Source organism: Schistocerca cancellata, chromosome 7 (assembly GCF_023864275.1).
Source record: "Schistocerca cancellata isolate TAMUIC-IGC-003103 chromosome 7, iqSchCanc2.1, whole genome shotgun sequence".
Lineage (NCBI taxonomy): Eukaryota > Metazoa > Arthropoda > Insecta > Orthoptera > Acrididae > Schistocerca > Schistocerca cancellata.
Genome location: NC_064632.1, coordinates 154,278,264 through 154,295,434, shown reverse-complemented (window position 1 = coordinate 154,295,434; position 17,171 = coordinate 154,278,264).

The following is a 17,171-nucleotide window of genomic DNA, read 5'->3' as shown; positions in this document are numbered from 1 at the left end:
CATATCTAAAACCTATCATTATTATGCTATCGATATTGATAAACACCGTAATAATTTTAACAGAAAAAAAATGGTTCAAATGGCTCTGAGCACTATGCGACTTAACTTCTGAGGTCATCAGTCGCCTAGAACTTAGAACTAATTAAACCTAACTAACCTAAGGACATCACACACATCCATGCCCGAGGCAGGATTCGAACCTGCGACCGTAGCGGTCGCCCGGTTTCAGACTGTAGCGCCTAGAACCGCTTTCTTTTTCCCTTAAAAAGCCCCTTAGGAAAATGGAACTAAAAAAAATAAATAAATAAAGAAAGAAAGAAACCTAAGTGCCACCGCCACTTGTCATCCTATAACAAAAAAATCTGATCCACTTCAGGCGTTGGCTCCTGAGTAAACACACCCCAGAGAGCTGCCTATAGACCAGGGGAAGTATGGGAAATCAAGGTTAGGGCTATCCGTTGCCACTTTTTGTTTTTTATATGATTACATTTAGGGAGCGTGTACAAATGAGAATTCTAGTAACTAAGTGTTACAAGTAAGTGTTACAACAACAAAGGTGGCATAAAAGAGTAATCAAAAAATAAAAATATAAATCACTGATGTAATTCTAACTAAAAGGTTCTTCAATAATGTAACTGGTTCCACTTGGAGTCTCGCCATCGTTATCTGAAATCTCCAATAGCGCCTTTGAAGGGCATCTGCAACGGAGGCATTCTGCTTCGCTAGTGCCTCAAGGAAAACAATATCCTTGCAGCAGCTTGTCTCTTTCTTTGATCATGGCTGACAAGGCAGAACGTTGAGCCGTTAATGTGATGCGGCACAGCACATTAACCACAGCCTGGCACTCCCCAGCTGAGTGGGGGGTTAACGAAAACGCTGCGTAAATAATTTGCGAAGAGCGTACGGTATTTCGGTGTGCGTTCGAGGGCATTGTGAGCATTTTGTAGGAACCACCAGTAATCAAGCTGCTCTTTCTCTCCGTCGCTAAAGATGTAGGCGACGGTAAGTCCTTTGAACCATGTAAGCGCATGATATTTGGCAGCCGGAAAGTAAGTTTCATCGGGACAGAGTAGGGTCTGCGGGTCAATCATATCAGGTGTGACCCGGAGGTAACAAGCCAATATCTTCTGTGTTAGTCGCCAAACTCCGGACGTTGATGCGCAAGTAAAACGATGTTCATCGGTATCCAAAAGGTGACAATCTGGGCAATAAGGGGAGTCTGCCAGTCCAATAGTGTGAAGTCGCTGGCGTGTCGCATATTTTTTGTTGGCGATCTGATACCACTTGGAACGCACCGTGGATGACAGAAAGTGGTGGTGTATCGTTTTCCACACTCTTGGCCAGTGAACCGTAGGGTACTTGTTTTCCACCACGTTATGGTGAACAGCCCGCAGAAGGTTGGTATAAAAATCTTTCGCCTTTGGGGGACGTGTGGCGGAGAGGTTCGAGCTGACATAGCTGTAATCAAGAATGAAGGTCGACACATGGGAGAGCTGTGGTGCGACGTGCGCAACCGACACCGGCGGGACGTTAGAGGCTGGCATCAGAACCTGTAGTAAACGACCCGTGAGAGAGGTATATTGACTTTTCCATCGTTTCCTAATGTTGCTCATGTAAAGGGCAGCTGCTCTCGCCCTGACGTTGACCAATCCCAGCCCTCCTTTGTTCACAGGGAGGGTAAGAGTGTCGTATCGTACTTTAAAGATATGACCTGCGGAAACGTAGTAACTGAAGGCCGCCTGAAGCCGGCGACCTATCTGCAGCGGTAGTGGGAGGATCTGTGCCACGTGGTTGAGTTTTGATGCTACGTAGAGGTTCAGGTATTCAACACGTTGTAGCTGATTCAAGTCCCGGAGCAGGTTCTGTCGCACCATTGCGCGTATGATCTGTAATAACCGTCGGTAGTTTGCTGCAGCTGTTTTACGTACATCTTTCTTGAACGTGATTCCCAAATAGCGCAGATCAGAAACTGGTGGGAGGGGAGCGAGGGCTTCCGGTCCGAGACCACGCCCAATGTCCAACGCCGCCGACTTGTTGATGTTCAGAAGACTGCCTGCGGCCTGTCCGTATCGCTCAATCCAGGTTAGTACGCTTTGAACTTCGTCATTGGAACGAACCAGCAGTAGCAGGTCGTCAGCGTATGTCCTATAGCGAAAGGTGACGTCCCGCAGCGTAATGCCAGATAGGCGGTGGTTAAGGCCCCCTAGGAGTGGCTCGAGTGCGATTGCATAAAGGTTGGTAGAAAGGGGACAACCCTGTCGTAGAGACCTCTTAATGGGTACTGGTCCTACCGTCCTTCCATTGACCTGGACGTGTGAGCTGGCTGCGGTCCAAAGACGCCGTAGGGTGTCGATGAGGCCCGGGGGGAATCCCATACAGTCCATCACTCGTAGGAGGAAGTTATGGTGCACTCTATCAAAGGCGCGGTTGAAATCGACGGAGACGATCGCCGCTCTCAGACGGCACGCAGAAGCGATCGCTATTAAGTCCCTGCAGTCACCGGTGGCCATGTGTATGTTGGCTTCTCCCCCTTGCGACGTCTGTTCTGGAGCGAGGATCATCGACAAAGTCGTCTTAATACGGCTCGCCATAATCCTGGTGAAAATCTTATAATCGGCGTTCAGCATTGTAAGCGGCCGATAGTCGTTAATCGATAGCCCTCCACCTGGCTTGTGTACTGGTATGAGGAGACCTTCTACAAACGCTGGCGGCACAACACAGTCTGGAGACATAAGTTCGCGGAACATTATAACCCAGCGAGGCATCATGATGTCACGGAAAGTCCGGTAGAATTCGATGGGCAATCCACCAGGTCCAGGAGATTTATTGGCCGCACCTTTGTCCACGGCGTCTTCGACTTCTTCGAGTGAGATTTCCTCTGTTAGTGCAGTCACGGTAGCCTCGTCGATAGTACGTGTTACCTGCTGTAACACTTCAGTAGTGGCCTCGTCATTGACGGTTCTTTCCTTGTAAAGATGACGAAAATGATCCTCCACCGCCTTTACTATGGTTGCTTGGGTAGTACATAAGCGACCGTCATGTGTCCTGAGTTGTGTGATTAAATGTTGGCGTTGTCGGCGCTTATCCGCCACAACGTGGTGCATAGTGGGTTCCTCTGCAACCGTTCGGTCGTGCCGTCGCGAACGGACTACTGCACCTTCTAGTCGACGCTTCGTCAATGATAGTATGTGAGCCTTGATTCTGCTTTGGTCATGTTGTCTCTCCGGGGAAGGGGGTAAGGCGTCGAGGTCCCTGAGTGCCGCGTAGTAAAAATCGAGGGTCTGTCGATGCCACGCAGTCACGTCCTTGCCATATTGCATAAGTGTCCTACGGATTGCTGGTTTGGCACAGAGGAGCCACCACTCCAGGGTCGAGGTGTATCGTGGTAGGCGGCGTTCACAGTTAGTCCACCTTGCTGCAACTTGCCGACGGCAATCCAGGTCCTGGAGATGAGTTACGTTGAGCTTCCAAAAGCCATTGCTGCGCCAGACTTGTTGGGGGCGTAGGTGTATAGTGCAGATATAGGCACTGTGATCGGAATAGGCTTGAGGCTATAATTCGGCGTCCACCACACCTTGTGTGAGATCCTGTGACACATATATGCGGTCAAGTCGGCTGGCCGAATGACTGGTAAGATGAGTGTGGCCAGAGCGGTTACCGTGGACTTTTTCCCACGTGTCGCACAAGTGAAGTTCTTGGATCATCGCACCCAGTTCCGGACAAGGCATGTAATGTGGGATTTGGTCCTTGGGGTGAAGTACGCAATTAAAATCGCCGGCGAAGACGCTGTGGTCGTATCGTCCAAGGAAAAGGGGAGCGACATCTGTGGAGTAGAATCTGGCGCGGTCGTGACGTCTTGTGGTACCCGACGGCGCGTAAACATTAATGAATCGGGTGTTGAGTGCCGTAAATGCTATTCCTCGCGCGGAGGGAAGAAACGTGACGTCGGTAACTTCAATACCTTCACGCACTAATATTGCCACTCCGGTGTCTGCAGGGCTACCGGGCGTCACATGTGTGGCGTAACCGTAAAAGTGCGGGAGTGCAGTCGTTTTCACTTCTTGTAGGAAAGCAAAGTCAACTCCCATGGCTCGTATGGTTTCTTTCAAAAGTTGGATCTTGACAGGAGAACTGATCATGTTGATATTCATTGTAGCCAGGCGGTAAGCCTGGCAACGCGTTGTTTGGGCGAGGTTATCCATGTTGAAGTTAGAGAGAAGCGAACATCGGAAGTGATGTCACCCCCTGCCAAACGCGGTCCTCCTTGTGCTGCTTATGCTGCATGATCCGGCGGCGCCTCAGCTGGCCGCGGATCGGGATCTTCTGTCTCGACGTCCTCGGCCCACGAAGCGGGCGCGGATGTCTGTTCATGTTCCATAGCCTCGGAATGGTTGGTAGTAAGGGAGCGGGCGACTTCGCTGCCTGCACTGGTACCTTCCCGCTGCTCACTGTTTCTGTCAAGGGGCTGATGTTCGAAAGCTGCATGTTTTTCTGTCTGTTCTGCAAGGTTGGAGTCAGTGGAAACAGCCTCAGCTTCGCGGCTGGCGTCTTGAGTGGTCAGTTGCTCTTCCCCGGCCGAATGCGAACCGCTGTGTTCCGACACGGTCCGACGACGGCGCTTTCGGCGTTTCGGTGATCGCTGTTTCCGTACATGACCTTCATTGTCAGAAGACGGCACTGACTCACGCTCCGCCGGAACAAACGCTTCGGTCGGTACAATAAGGGAATCAATTGCCATCTTGCGGGCGCCAATGTCTGTCGCGTTCGGTAGCTCCAGAGTCGTAGTACTATTTTCCACCACTGGCCAGGTAGGCGGATCATCCAGGTTTTTGTCCGTGGAAAGTGATTCTTGTACCGCTGAAGCGGTCGGCCGTGTCTGTTGTGTGGAGAACGTCGTGAGCGCCGCTGCGTAAGTCACGGGTAGAATAGTCTTCGCCGCTGGTGGTGCAACGTCCTTCGGTGGGAGTTGTGTGATCCGACGCTGGAGGCACTCGGAACGAAGGTGTCCTTCTTTGCCGCATCCGGAACACGTCTTCGGCTGGCCGTCATAAATAACTATGGCCCGGCATCCTCCTATCTGTAGATAGGATGGCACGTGTCGTTGGAGATCTATGCGTACTTGGCGTTCTCCATTGAGTACTGGATACGTCTTAAACTGGGTCCATTTTTCAGCCACGTGTTCGTGTACCGTGCCGTAGGGGCGGAGCGCCGCTACAACTTCTGCCGCCGGGAGTTCAAATGGAAGTTCGAATATGCGGATAGTCCGCAGTCCCATTGCGGCATGGCCGACCTCGACGTTGCCAACATTTCCATCTGCGTGGCAGAAGCGGAGTTCCTGTTTCATTTCACGAAGCACCTTGTCGCATGTAGTTTCGTTTATGAGCTTTACATAGACCGTGCTACTGACGATCGAAAAGTGAATGCCGACAATGTCGGCAGCCGGGATCTTGGCTTCCTCTTTTAAAAAGCGTTCGACTTCGAGCGCCTTTGGTCGGGTAAAGTCGTTGTGAATTTCAAGGTTGATCTTCTGTATTGGTTTGCCATGGTCTTGTAGCGCTACGGCGTCACGTTAGTGTCGGCCGAAGAAAGTAAACAAGGCGCGCGGGCTCTCTCTGACAGCGGAGAGCACACACCGCACGTCTGCTTCGCTCGGCTGCGAGAGCCGCACTGCTCGGCCACTCCGGCCGGCAACAGTAAAAAGATGAAGGTATTAAACTGGATAAAATTTGGATGTTAGCATCTCACAGGAAGCGTGACGATCGATTACTTTCAACTGAGAATGTTGTCATTACCATAGACAGTCGCCATGTGTTGGACAGTGGCGTCCTCTGCACTACCTACATATTCAGCGCCTCCTCGAGTTCTCTTTGCAGTTCGCCGCTTTACCTCAATGGATGTCTCCCACAGTCGGAGACGAAACGTCAGTGGAGAGTTTTATACATTGACCGCAGTCTATCAGCCCATGAGTTTTAAGTGAAGACAATATTGGCCGTGAAAGCCTACGTTGTAAGACCTATTACAGAATTCATGTTCTTCAACCAGGTCAGAAATTACGCAGAAGCATTATGTTTTAGAACACGAGAGGTAAGGACACAGTCATTGTGTCTAACAGCTGGCTAATTTATCAATAAGAGCATTTTCGAGAAGTAGATAATTGCTGAGTAGAATTACAAGCTGTCTGAAATGTTCACCACGATTGACTCCCCTCTTGGGAGTCGTGTTAGCAATGCTTAATCACGTATTATTAGGAAACAGTGTTGAGAAATCAAGGCGGTAGTCATATATATACGGTAGTTGGTGTCGTACACGTTGCGTTAATATTACTAAAGCAGATATTGGAAAGGAAAGCAAATCTCATGCTTCTTGACTCAGCGTAAGGGGACGATGCGGGAGACCCGCCCCTCCGTACTAGGCAAGGTCCTAATGGGGTTGGTTTGCCGTTGGCTTCCTCCGACAGTAAAGGGGATGAATGATGATGTTAAAGACGATGCAACAACACCCAGTCATCTCCGGGCAGGTGAAAATTCCTGACCCCGCCGGGAATTGAACCCGTGACCCAGTGCTCGCGAAGCGAGAACACTACCGTGTGACCACGAGCTGCGGACAAGGTAGTTATTAGTGTTTATAATTTCTGTTGATTTAACTGTGGGTACGCTGAGAAAAAAAAATTCTACGGAAAACACTTATTTGCCACTGGTTTCACTAAACAAGTGGCAATTTAGTATGTTTTCGTTCCATATGATTAACATAATATTGTATGCAAAAGCAGGTATTGTAATGTAAGTTCAGTTATATGTAAAACAATTGGAATCAGGTGTTGATGAGCAATTTTTCTTTCAACGTAAAAGCTGTTTTGTAACGGAATTTGAGATGTATTGTGCAAAGACGAGAAGAGGAACTAAATGCTATTTATTGTTAAATGCTAATTATATGTGCGAATGTTGTTCGATTAGTCTATTAAGTCGATTTTTGTACCCCTTTTCGAATTTCATGTAACTGAAAACGATATAGCAATAATTAACTGATCTTCGCCTTCTTTCTTTTTTTGTGTCCGAAATGCTCAGAGGACTCGCACAAAGGTATTTTCAAACATTCTCCAATTTTTCTTTCTGTACAGAATGTTGAATCGAGAGAGCAATACATTTGGCAAAGTCACATTAATCACCGCCCATTATGTGGCATTCGGTGTCTTCCGCCATTTTTTCCTTTCACTGTTGTCAGTATTACAGCTAACTTTGCTATTGGTGTTCTTGAACAATTCAGTATCTGTGTAGCACATTTTACTTGAGAAAGGTAAACTAATATAACGCACGCAATACTTCTTGAACATACAAACACTCATATTAAAAGAGGCTATTCAAATGACAATGATTCCAATGTTATAGTCTTACGTTGAAACAAGCTGCAGTATCAATTCACTAAATCAGCAAGTCCGGTGGTAAGTCATTCAGGGACGAATTCTTCGTGCAGACTAAACCTATATTCAAGGCAAGTCCAACTGAGAGAGAGAAGCGGTACACTGTGTAGTTCTACTGTACCCCTGTGAGGAAATAGTTGCTTTCCAAGAAAAATTTATACTTACGCAATGTACAATTTGCTTGTTCCAAAACGTGTTAAGTGTCAAAACTTCAGTCACATAGCAAAATATTGAAATGAGGACAAACCACTTTATTTTCATTGGGGATCAGACGGGCGTATGATAACGGACACTGGAAGCATCACTAACACAGCGGTGTGCATCCAACACAGAATCTAGAATGAGGAGTGCAACCTACGCGAAGTGTGTTACTATGCAGGCTGTAGGAAACAATCAACCTATCAACCTATTTCCTTTCCGAGGAACACGAACGTCTAGGGAACTGTGAGTTAACTGATTATGACAGACTGTCTGCAAGATGAAAGGTCTCTGTTGAATTCCTTTCATGTTAATTTCTTAAATCTGTTGTCATTTACGGCATAAATTCCTCTTCTAAATTTACTGTGGTGTTTCTGACTATCTGGGAGGAGACTGAGCAGTGAAACGTGTTACTTTTACACATAAACAAGAACGATCTGTCACACTATTACACTTTAAAACACAGTTTATATATAATTCATGTCACACAGCCTCATGCGGAACCTACATCTGCTTTGTTTTGTATACTGTATATCATAAGATATTGTCATCCCCCTTCCCTTCTGTGTGAGGATGATTGAGCAAATGTATTTCTAGTTGCATGCTCGATGGTAGCAGACAAGCCTGTCTGCTAGAGAACAGTAGGACCAACGTCGGAGCAGGTAGCTACGCATTCTAGAAGAAAAGAGGTTTCTATTCTTAGTATGGTCCTGTCCGTCCCTTGTCATGTTGGTATAGGAAGCTGCCTCTCTGGTCACTTCCGATTGTATTTGTTAAGCACCCTCGGTAGGGCCCCAAGTGCAGTCTGTCCACGGCGAGCGTCTGAAGTGGTAAGATCTCCGGCTAAGCACGTGCCTGCTAAGTCCGTAGGACAATGGATTTCTTAAGTTCAGCCTAACTGAAAATTTAATCACCTTTATTTCAGGTTTAGCTCTAAAATATCTAATGTTACCTTAAATTGCAATGCAGTGTATTTCCAGTGTGAAGTTCAGAATATCTTCCAGTAGTTGCTTTGTCACTACTTTGTGAGTAAAGTGGAACCAGGTGTTGATCAGTAACTCTAACTAAGACCATCAATCTTAAATGCAAATGTGCGTGAGATTATAACGTCTCGTCTTGACAATATTTTTCAATATAGCGACTTTTCTTTATGTTCAACCCACGAGCGGTGTACTTTGTGAGACTAGTACCACGTGTGAATACAATTTTTGACCCATCAGGTTAACAATAAGACGATAGTAACCAGTTCGTGGTTTTTCTTTTGTAAATCGCGTTTCGATGTAATTTATTTTAACTATCAAAATTATTGTGGAGTTACACTCTTTGTGCAAACCAAGTTGACCACGTGAAGCTTGTGGTGTAAGCATCAAAATAGCCCTCAGCTATTCTTTTCGGGAAGATTTCACAGAGAATTAGCATGAGTTTAGTATACCAGTGTGTGGTAATTTCATGACGGACAGGATTGCGCTACGAACGTAACTTCTTTGGGTGAAAATTGAGTCGGTTGGTTGAGGTTAATTTCCTCTTGCATATGTTTCAACGTTCTACGTGTGTTATTTTATGAATGCAGTGTTGTATGTAGTCTCCCAATCTTGGTTCCCTATTTGATGTGTTCCGTAAGATCACAAACTCACATTTTCACAATCCTAAATAAGGCACCAGTTTAGTTATGAATGAAGTTTGATATGCTAAAATTTTAACAGAACAATGATCAATGTTAAAATAAATGTCCAAATATAAGCTAATTTATTTCTTTTTATTTAAATTGTCTTTTTATATATATATATATCACCGATTATGGTAAGATGAGTACTAAAAGATTATAATTAATGTTAGTCTGGTTGCCATCTCACATTTTCGCAATCCTAAATAAGGCACCAGTTTAGTTATGAATCAAGTTTGATATGCTAAAATTTTAACAGAACAATGATCAATGTTAAAATAAATGTCCAAATATAAGCTGATTTATTTCTTTTTATTTAAATTGTCTTTTTATATATATATCACCGGTTATGGTAAGATGAGTACTAAAAGATTATAATTAATGTTAGTCTGGTTGGGAATTTGGTAAGCTAGACTGGATACCTGGTGAAAGAGTTGCGCAGTAATGCAAGGTTAACTTCCTCAGATAGCTCACAGCTTTTAACCCACTTTTACGGTCTTGAATATCAGCACCGCTTTCTTAAGAAATTAATGCAACAACATTACACATGGCGACTCTGTTCTGTGATTCCGCTAGACTCTGGAATCTCTGAAACGTTAGATTGCGAGCGTCGTATAACCTAATTTTTTTTTTTCTGCAGCGCTCAAACAACTTCTGCGTTGTTTCTGAGCAGACTTTCAAATGATTCACGGAGTTGTTGAGCGGCTTTGTGTTGTTTGTCTGGTTTTGTTTTCTATATTTGTGTGTTTTATATGTATGTGTATTTTTTCTCGCTTGTAAATTGCACTGACTTCGATCAAAGATTTAAATTTGTTTTTCGTGTGAAAAAGTGCGTACTAGGTTGGGTAGCTTTCGTGTGGCTGTCGTAATTTTTGTGGGATACATTTATTGTGATTAGTGTGTTGCGTAACGGGTATAAATTGAACTAATGCAGACACGTAACAAAGCTAAAAGTAGGTGGCCCAACAACATAAGCAACATGGACCAAGGAGATAATTTGATTTCGAATATTAACGCGTCGGACGGTTCCGAAAATGCAATGGGGAATACTTCAGACGAAATGCAAAACAGGGCGAACGGGCTCACAGCAGAGCCAGAAATTAATTTGCCTCCTACTAACCAAATTGATTTGGCAGAACTCATGAAAGCCTTATTGCAATAAAATAAAGAAAACGCAGAGAAATCAGAAAAATCGTTCCAAGAACAAAAATAATCATCTGAAAAATCGATCCGAGAGCTAGGTGAACAAATGATGCAGAAATCTGAAAAATCGATTCGAGAGCTAGGCGAAAAAATGACGCAGAAATCTGAAAAATCGATCCGAGAGCTAGGCGAACAAATGACGCAGAAATTTGAAAAATCGATCCGCGAGGCCGGCCGTGGTGGCCAAGCGGTTAAAGGCGCTACAGTCTGGAACTGCGCGGCCGCTACGGTCGCAGGTTCGAATACTGCCTCGGGCATGGATGTATGTGATGTCCTTAGGTTAGTTAGGTTTAAGTAGTTCTAAGTTCTAGGGGACTGATGACCTTAGAAGTTTACTCCCATAATGCTCAGAGCCATTTTTTTTTTCGATCCGCGAGCTGGGCGAACAAATAGACGAAAAACTAATCCAGCAGACAAATAAAGTAGACAAGTCGATACAGAGAGTGTCCGATGATATCCCACAAAGAATAAACAATCTGGCAAGTGAAATAAAAAGTGATATTATGAAAGAATTAGGCCGTACATTTGAACGTCTGCAAGCCTTAGAACAGGGCAAGCGGACTTGCGATGCGGAATCGAAAGAGAGCGAAGAACGGCAACATAGGAATTTCCAAGCGCTGGGAGAAGAATTCCAAAGGGAATATCAGCAGGTACGCTCGAGGGTCCAGGAGGTGGAAACGCATTGCCCCGCATCCGTTAGCAACACAGTAGCGGACAACAGTCAAGCGATTCACGCACTCGAACAGCAAGTAGAACAATTGAAGCAGACTGGGGCGGAGGACAACAGACAAATACAAGATGAGATTGCGGCATTAGCGGACATTGTAGGCACGATGAAGGTGACGGAGAGCAATAACAATCCTACACAGGTAGCTGTTCCAAATACCGAAGAAGTGCGTTCGCTTCTTAGATTTCAGAAGGGACAGTTCGAAGCGAACAGGCGGCACAAAGCTGTAACAGGCGAATTACATGAAGGCGTGGCGTATCTGGAAAGCCGCATGGGGTGTGATCCCGAACTCGCCAATAGCACTAAAAATAGCTATACGAACAGTGCAGAGAGGGACTCTGGCCACGAGGGAGATTTTGACGACTGTGCAGAATGTATTTTGAGGGTTCAGACATGAGAAAAGTAGAAAAATTCAAGGGCCTCGCTGGGAGGAAATGCGGGGATTTGATTTCAAACATTTACTTACGGTGAGAAAGTTTGAGATATTTCGAAATTCGCAAAAAGGAATACATCCACGAGCATGGCTCGAGCAATTTGAGTTCTGTCTTCCCCCCGACTAGGCAAGTTCACATAAGATAGAATATATGTGTGGCTATTTAGAAAACGAACCGGCGATTCACATGAGGTCGGCAGCGCGTCACTGCAACTCCACTCGGGAGTTTCGACAAGCCTTTCTGTCCGCCTATTGGTCGGAAGCGGCACAACATAGGGCCATGCATGGCATAATTATGCTGCCAAATTTGAACCAGTCTGGTTTCGGCAGCCCAGCACGCCTATTCGACCACATGCTGCTGCAGGCAAATCAATTTCTATATGACCCATATGGGCCTGTGGAACTAATTAGGATATGCATCACCAAATTGCCGATGCACTTGTGCCACATCATTCTTGCGGGACGATGCAAAGAGGACGTGGAAACGTTTAAGACACTTCTCTAAGAGTTGGAATATAATACAGCAGAATGCCCGCCTAATCAGGCACAAAGTTATTACGGGGCACAGCAGCGCGATCGCAGTCGTGGCCGTAGTACTAATCAACGGCGTGACTGGTCGTCGCGACGCGAACGGAACAATAATCGGGACCGGCCGTATAGAAACTGGGGTAACAGTCGCGAACACAGGTGGAACAACGGAAATGATCGAGGACGTGGACAAGATTGTGAACGAAACAGGTACGGCAACCAGAATCGATACTACGGTGAACACGGTGTGCATAGGACTGTAGGCGGAGCACCACGTGATGTTGAAATTCGGCCGGCTAACCCTAGACATAATCCAACAAATGGAAATGAACAAAACCGGCAATGACAAATGATCAGCGCAGAAGGCACCCAATCGGAACAAACGAGCGACATGGCAAATGAGTACATAGGGCTTATAGAGAGTAGAATGAATTGATTAGTTTACATTTGTGACACACGCATTTTGGATAATATGTTGGTAAAAATAATGATAAAGATGTTTCAATGTGATTGATTGAAGTGATGTTTTTAGTTATTTTTCTTTCCGTGTGCAATTAGGATTTAGGTTGGTTCAAATGTGGAGATAAAAGGTTTCTTTGTGAACAAGTGAAATGCTGTTTATGGTTCTTTTGTGTAAATTGAAAAGAGTCGCTCCTGAGAGAAGCAAGATCTGTGTTGAATTAATGCAAAACTCAGGGGAATACCCGATATGTGGGTATTATGGGTCTGGCAAACCCAGGACCCCAGCCGTTAGTAGCCTTGTTTCCGATTTTCTGCTTTCAGTGCTACTATCTATCCATTACTATTTTATATCTGTCAGTATAAATGAGGATTTCTTACTATAGTATGCGTGCTGTATGAATATTTCAAGATAGGAGAACCCTGAGAAAGGAATGAGTAAGTTTGGAATCTTGAAAACAGGATGCGATAATACGATTCTTTAAACAATGGCTTCCCAATATGCGCTAGTATGTTAATATTGATGATGTATGTCTTTTTTGTTCTTTATAGCTGAGTACGTAAAGTGCTCTCTGTGGATTTCGTAAGTAGATTGATTCCCTTCAAGGTGAAAGAAGAGTTGTGGTTTGTGTAATTTACGTGGCCCTGAAATAGTATTATGGTAGTCAAATGACGAGGAGTTTTCCAGCAAATGGAGAATGGAACGGAAATATGGATTTTTTTTATTTTATTTTATTTTATTTTTATTTTATTTATTTATTTATTTATTTTTTTTTTTTTTTGTAGTCTTGACTGATGTGAGCCAGAGCCTGAAAAGTTATTCTGCTTTAATACTTGTCCTAGAAAAGTGACGTTTATGTGTTTTGCTGATGCTGTGAGTATTACAGCTTACTGTTTTTGCTGGTGCAGGATGCACTGCAGCCTATATGATTTGTACTGAAGAAATGTCCCTCTTGAAGGTAGAGAAAGATTAAATAATTTTGATTATGGGACCGAAGGAAAGCTTGGTTTAAGGTAATGAGGATGAAGCAAAATATTTGTCATTTAAACTACAGGAGGACTCGAATCTTTTGTATCAGTTGTAAGTTCAATAGGATGTTAAGATGAAACTGTTTTACAGAATAGAGGTGACCACAATTTTGCCATTCATGAGAAATGAACCCAGAACGACCACCACAGGCGAAATAACTGATTTGGAAGCGAAAGGTAACTTAAAGAAGGAACGGAATGGGAGCAAAATGGGTAAGAAAATGTAGGATAACCTGTATAATGAAAATATTTTTACTCTTCTCACACTCTTCTCTGTGATTACTTCTTGTGATAACGTAATTTTAGATGAAATTGTCTTACTGTCTTCTGTGTAAACATATGAGTATGATAAATGTATAATTGCGAGTCTCTTATCAGGCGTGTCAACTAGTATAAATGTTTTGACGTGTAAATAAACATTGTTTTTTTACTATGTATGTTTAAGGAAAATTTCTTCATATTTATCATGTGACAAGACATATGCCGTGAGCATCAAGAAGAGGACGAATTAGAACAATGTTGTAGCGGTATAAACACTGTGTTGAAGTAGCTTGTTGGATTAACTAGCAGTGGATTGAAGTAGAATTTTGAGTAACTCATGTTTATGGGTAGTTAGTTTGTAGATAAGTCAACAGGTGTGCATGTGTGTGTGTGTAAATAACATGTGAACCCTATGCTGTCCTGACCTATACTTGCACAAGGCATAATCCTATTCATTTTAGTGAATTAATAAGTAGCATTTAATTTATTAAAACGCAAGTGAACCACATTAGTGATGTGGATTTAGATATTATATTGTCAGTTCATTTAATTTTTATTTTTAAACTGTCAAGTCATTTCACTTTAATTTTTTATATTGTCAAGACATTTAACTTTTATTTTTATATTGTTGATTCATCTAACTTTTTTATTAAAAAAATTAAGTCTCTCTTTTGTTCATAAAAATTGTGAAAGACAATACTAAGTGGTATTATGTATGACATTCTGTAATCACATAACTATGGTGAGCAATTTCTGTGAATGCAGTTGAGAACGGGAAAACGAACCAGCTAAGCTCTTACAAGACAAAGGGAGCAGGGAGGAGGAGGACTAGTTGTAAACAGGCGGGTTTCCCAGCGGGACACACTGTCAGCTGGGCCACTTCTGGAGCATGCTGGCCAACAAAAGAAGGGCTGCGGGGCAAACGCTTTCCCTTGGACCCGGAGCTAATGGCCGCACCCTTCGTGGAGGCGATGACCTGAGATGGCCGAGCGGTCCACCGTGCGGAAATCCATCTGCTGGCAATGCACCACACGCACGTGAACGTGACGATACGGCCGTGGTGAAACGACAGAAGACAGGGGATAAAGGGGTGTGGAGCCTTTTGACAGGTACTGTCGACGACGCCTATCAACATTTCCTGGCGGAAGCCCATTTGTCAAGCGACAGTAAATCATGGTTCGGTGTTCTCTGGTTGCTAAGTGTGGCACAAAGAAGAGCCACTAAGTGTCATCCTTGCCCAGGAATACCAAACCGGCAAGCCAATTGAGGATAACTCAAGAATGTAACAACACAAGGGGCATGGAGCCTTTTGACATACTCTGTCCAGAGAAACTGGCAGACTTCAATGACGCCTATCAACATTTCCTGGAGGACGCCCACTGTCAAGCGACAGTAAATCATAGTTCGTTGTTCTCTGGTAGCTAAGGGTGGCACAAAGAAGAGCCATTAAGTGTCATCCTTGCCCAGGAATATCAACCCGGCATCTCAAACGAGGATACCGCACGAATTTGACCACACAAACATGGAACCAAATCGAGATGTATGTGACACGGGCCAACAAGAGAAACTTCATGAGAGGGCAGAGACAGCGGGATTGCACGCAACAGATGGACAACAATCCCTACTGACAGCTGTGGTGATGAACCCCCCCGCTTCTTATATTGTGCCTCGGAACAGTGGAACTAATGAGTGTGCCAGTGAACAGTGATTATACGGTTCTTAATTCAAGGCATATACATGTGTTCTTTCAGAGAAACTTTGATTGTGTATTTGGCAGGGGTTCGGTTTATTGGTGTTTTTTTTATTAGACTGACTCTTGTATTTAGCATGTGTTTTATTTATTGGTGTTTTTTTATAGACGTTGACTACTGTACTTTCAGAGTTATTTTATTTCTCAATGTTTGTTTTCGTGTGTTGTATTATATTTGTGATATTTTGTTTCGTAAATTCATTCCTGTGGTATTGCTTCATTTATCAGTCTGATAGCTATTCATGCTCATTGGACTGTGATCGATTAGCCTTTGCATGGGGCATATTTATAGTGTGGAACCCCTTAAGGGTAACAATCACATAATTAATTGTAGTTTCAGTATAATGACACAGTGATCACTGTTTGCTAAGTGACTGAAATATAGTAGAGTGATTAAATTAGTGCCACAAAGTTATTTTACTTCTACAAATTATTAGTTTTATAAGATATAGAATTTTTTTGCGATAACCACTTTGTAAAACATGATTTTTCTCTTACCTTTTTTTTTTTTTGCTTTTGCGGATTGTGCATTGTAATGTTCTGTTTTATAATACTGATGTTATTTTCATGTTTTTTTAAATTGCTGTGTCACCCTTGCTATTTTCATAAAATTTACTTGTTAATTAACAGTCATAAATTTTCCTGTGACCAGTTGGTTCTTGCAATGAGCAAATACTGGCGAACTCCATTAGGGTAACAACCAGAAATTGTTTTCATATTAATGACACAGGGACCATTATTTTTACTTGCTGACCGAATTAGGTCTACACTATCTTTTAAATAGGTGACTCGGATTGTTTTTTTTTCTCTTTAAAATTGGTAGATTCTAAAGATGTGTTGAAATTATTGTGTCTTAGCAAGTAGCTGGTGTCCTTCTGCCTTTTATTTACATTTTTGGTTTAAGTTGGGTGTGAGAAGCCAGCTTGGGAATGTCCTAGCATGGCCAGAAAATTCCCTGCACAGTCTTTTCCCAGAGCGTTTGGGTTATGAAAGGTCTATGTTGGATTCCTTTCATGTTAATTTCTTAAATCTGTTGTCATTTACGGCATAAATTCCTCTTCTAAATTTACTGTGGTGTTTCTGACTATCTGGGAGGAGACTGAGCAGTGAAACGTAATACTTTTACACATAATCAAGATCGATCTGTCACACTACTACACTTTAAAACACAGTTTATATATAATTCATGTCACACAGTCTCATATGGAACCTACATCTGCTTTGTTTTGTATACTGTATATCATAAGATACTGTCAGCCCCCTTCCCTTCTGTGTGAGGATGAATGAGCAAATGCATTTCTAGTTGCATGCTTGATGGTAGCAGACAAGCCTGTCTGCTAGAGAACAGTAGGACCAACGTCGGAACAGGTAGCTACGCTTTCTAGAAGAAAAGAGGTTTCTATTCTTAGTATGGTCCTGTCCGTCCCTTGTCATGTTGGTATAGGAAGCTGCCTCTCTGGTCACTTCCGTTTGTATTTGTTAAGTACCCTCGGTAGGGCCCAA